Below are 5000 nucleotides of genomic sequence, written 5' to 3' on the forward strand. Positions count from 1 at the left end.
TTTGAAAGTAATAAAAAGATGTTTTGGAAAGAAATCAAGAGAGGAAGAGGAGGCGAATCAAGTAGGGAAGAAAAGGTAAAAGGTACAGATGGAGAGATGATAATGGAAGAGAAGGCAGTAAGGGGAAGATGGGCAGAATATTTTAGGGAGTTGCTAAATGTGAAGGAGGATAGGGAAGGAAAGATAGCTGCAGTGGGAAATGCGAAGAAAATGAGAGTGATGAGTGAGGAGAATGGAGGAGAAATAAGGAAGGATGAGGTGAAGGCAGTTGTTAAGATGATGAAAGCAGGTAAGGCACCTGGTCTGGATGAATGCCATGCAGAATGTCTGAAAAAGGTAGGTTCAGTGATGGTGGACTGGTTGGTGAGGTTATTTAATGTTTGTTGGAGAGAGGGTAGAGTACCGGAGGACTGGAGAAGTGCCTGTATAGTTCCTCTTTACAAGGGAAAAGGGGACAAGTGTGAATGTAGTAGTTTCAGAGGGATTAGCCTGTTAAGTGTAATAGGGAAGGCTTATGGGAGGATCTTGATTGAGAGGATTAGGAGAGGAACAGAAGGAGTAATTGGTGAGGAACAGTGTGGATTTAGGACAGGTAGAGATTGTGTAGATCAGATCTTTGTGGTAAGACAGATATGTGAGAAAGCTATAGGAAAGGGGAAGGATGTTTTTTGGGCTTTTATGGATCTGGAAAAGGCTTATGATAGGGTAGACAGAAAGGCACTGTGGGAGGTTATGCAGATTTATGGGATAGGAGGAAAGCTTTTGGGAGCTGTCAAGAGTTTTTATGAGAGTAGTAGAGCTTGTGTCAGGACTAGAAATGGAGAGAGTGAGTGGTTTGAGGTAAAGGTTGGACTTCGTCAAGGATGTGTTATGTCGCCCTGGCTGTTCAACTTATACATGGATGGGGTGGTGCGAGAGGTGAATGCTAGGGTAGTGGGTCAGGGATTGGAGATGGTTAAAGAAAATGGAGAAAAGTGGGAGGTGAGCCAGCTGTTGTTTGCGGACGACACTACGCTTGTGGCAGGGTCGGAGGAGGGATTGAGGAAGCTGGTGGCAGAGTTTGGGAAAGTATGTGATAGAAGAAAGCTAAAGATAAATGTGGGTAAAAGTAAGGTGATGAGATGTACAAGGGGTGAAAGTGGCAGTAGACTGGAAGTGAACATTAAGGGAGAGCGACTGGAGGAAGTGGATAGTTTTAGATACTTGGGTGCAAGTGTAGCAGGAAAAGGTGGAGTGAAGGTGGAGGTAGAATGTAGATTGAGAGAAGCGAGTAAATGCCTTGGTGGTTTAAAGAGTGTAATGAGGAATAGACATTTGGGAATGGATGCGAAGAGGAGACTGTATGAAGGAGTGATTGTGCCAACAGCACTGTATGGGGCAGAAACGTGGAACATAAGAGAAGAAGAGAGAAGGAGTTTGAATGTGTTTGAGATGAGGTGTCTGAGAAGTATGGTGGGGATTACTAGGCTGGATAGAATGAGAAATGAGGAGGTGAGGAGGAGAACAGGGGTGAAAAAGGAGTTGGGAGATAGGGTTGATGAAAGAATATTAGGATGGTTTTGGACACATGGAAAGAAATGAGTGAAGAAAGACTAGTAAAAGAGGTATGGAAGGCAGATGTGGAGGGAGTGAACATGAGGGACGTCCTAGGATGAGGTGGATGGATGGGGTGAAGGTGGCTTTGGGGAAGAGGGGAATGTCTGTTGAGGAAGGAAGGGAGAGGACGGAAGACAGAGGTGAGGGGAGAATGGTTGTATATGGATGATGTTGTGATTGCATGAGGAGGATTGGGCGGGGGGGTAGGGGGTGGTGTAGTATGTGTGAGTAAATTTTGACGCAGCCCGAAGGGATTTCTCCCCGTCCTCTCCTTATATGCAAGGGGGGACGGAGAGGGGGGGTCGCCGATTAAATGAAGCGGCCTTGCTGTGGATGTGCTGTGTCTTGCGACACTGCTTCTGACCCAGGGCGGTGGGCAAGGTGCAGGGATGACCCGTCATCCAGGAGGTGCTCAGATGAGAGGGAGGGTAGGAGGGGTGTGGAGTGTATTTAGGGATGAAATGGGTGGGAGTGTTTTTATGCCTTTCCCTTTTTGGCTACCTCCCTTGAAAGGTGGGAAAAGCCTTGGTATATGTATGTATGTAATAATAATGATAATAACAATGATGATAATGATAATGATAATAATAATAATAATAGTAATAATGATAATAATAATAATAATAATAATAATAATAATAATAATAATAATAATAATAATAATAATAATAATAATAGTAATAATAGTAATAATAACAATAATAACAATAATAATAACAATAATAATGATGATAATGATGATAATGATAAAAATTATAATAATGATGATAATAATAATAATGACAATAATAACAGTAATAATAATAACAATAACAATAATCAATAATAATGACAATAACAATAACAATGATAGTAATAATAATGATAATTATAATAATTAATAATAATAACAATAACAATAACAATAATAATAATAATAACAATAATGATAATAATTATAATAATAATAATAATAATGATAATAATAATAATAATAATAATAATAATAATAATAATAATAATAATAATAATAATAATAATAATAATAATAATAATAATAATAATAATAATAATGATAATAATAATGACAATAATAATAATAATAATAATAATAATAATAATTATAATAATAATAGTAATAGTAATAATAATAATAATAATAATAATAATAATAATAATAATAATAATAATAATAATAATAATAATAATAATAATAATAATAATAATAATAATAATAATAATAATAATAATGATAATAATAATGATAATAATAATGATAATAATAATAATAATAATAATAATAATTATAATAATAATAGCAATAGCAATAATAATAATAATAATAATAATAATAATAATAATAATAATAATAATAATAATAATAATAATAATAATAATAATAATAATAATGATAATAATAATAATAATAATAATGATAATAATAATAATAATAATAATAATAATGATAATAATAATAATAATAATAATAATAATAATAATAATAATAATAATAATAATAATAATAATAATAATAATAATAATAATAATAATAATAATAATAATAATAATAATAATAATAATAATAATAATAATAATAATGATGATGATGATGATAATAATAATTAGTAATAATAACAATAACAATAACAATAACACTTTCATCAGGATAGAAACCACAAGAAAGGTGGGGGTGTTCTATTGTACGTTAAAAACAATGCTCATGCTTGTGTTTTAGAGAAAGTGAAACAGGATGCATATGATAGTTTGTGGGTTGAGTTAACCCAAACAAATGGACAAAAAATTAATATAGGTGTAATATATAGGCCAAAGACATTATCATTAGTAGACGACAAACTGTTATTTCAAGAACTGTCTAGTTTCTGCAACCGGGATTTATTGATAATGGGTGATTTCAATTTTACTGACATTGATTGGATGACCCTTGAACATGGCCATATAGGTAGTCGCTTGATTGATTTTCTTGGTGACAATTACTTAATTCAGCATGTAAAAGAGCCCACAAGATATGGAAACTTACTCGATCTTTTGATCACTAGCCGCGAAAGCATGGTAACTGATGTAGAAGTCGGTGAATCAATTGCAAATAGCGATCACAACTTAGTTAGATTCAAACTCCTAAACAATTTTAGAATAGATACTTGTGTTTCTAAAATACCCGATTTCAGTAAAGCTCAGTTCATAGGACTACGTCAGGAGCTTCAGCTTACAGATTGGGAGGCAAAATTAAACGAAAGACCTGTAGATCAGATGTGGGAAATACTTAAAAATACGCTCACTAAGGTGATTCAAACTTACATTCCTTTTAAGGACAGACGTCCCCCAAATCAGGCTCGCCCAAAGTGGCTCGACAATGAAACTTAAAAAAGTATTGCTAAAAAGAGACAGGCTTATAAGAAATATAAGTGCTCGGGTGCATCTAATGACTATGAAAGTTATGTATCAATACAGAGAGATTTAAAAAAGACAATAAGAAAAAGAAAACGACAATACGAAATGAACATCGCTGATAAATCCAAAGAGAATCCCAAAGAATTCTATAGTTACATTAGAGATAAAAAGGTTGTTAGGAATCACATTGGTCCACTATTATCTGCTGACGGTCAACTTGAATATTCAAATGAAGGAATGTGTAATATCTTAAACAATTATTTTAGCTCGGTATTCGTAAACGAAACACCTCAAAGTGAATTACAAAATGAAACCTGTGAAAAGTCTGGGGTAAACTTACTCACTACGGTAAATATAACAAAAGAAAAATTAAAAAGTGTATAGACAAACTCAAAGTTAATAAAACACCAGGGCCTGACGGTTGGCATCCAAGAATCTTAAAGGAAATTAAAAATGAGATTGTTGTTCCATTAGAAATTATTTTCAAGAAATCCATCATATCCGGAGATGTCCCAAGAGAATGGAAGCTAGCTAACGTTACTCCCATATTCAAAAAAGGTGACAAAAAGAAACCAAATAACTATAGGCCTATAAGTTTGACTTCAATCGTAGGAAAAATAATGGAAACTATCATCAGAGATGCTATCGAACATCATTTAGAAAGTAACCGATTGATAAATGATAGCCAGCATGGTTTCAGAAGGAAACGTTCTTGCGTGACTAACTTACTCGAATTCTACAACACAGTTATCTCGAATTATGACAAAAGAAACAATATAGATTTAATATATCTAGACTTTGCAAAAGCTTTTGATACCGTCCCACACGAAAGACTACTTACTAAATTAGCTTTGCATGGAATAAGTGGTAGCCTATTAGGTTGGACTAGTAATTGGTTGAATGGTCGAAAACAGAGAGTTGTTTTAAATGTAAAAACTTCTGGATGGAAAAGTGTTGCAAGTGGAGTTCCTCAGGGTTCTGTTCTTGGGCCACTTCTATTCATAGTACATATAAAT

The sequence above is a fragment of the Oratosquilla oratoria genome, chromosome 25 (assembly GCF_046742065.1).
Source record: "Oratosquilla oratoria isolate Oo_2021 chromosome 25, ASM4674206v1, whole genome shotgun sequence".
NCBI classification, from domain to species: Eukaryota; Metazoa; Arthropoda; class Malacostraca; order Stomatopoda; family Squillidae; genus Oratosquilla; species Oratosquilla oratoria.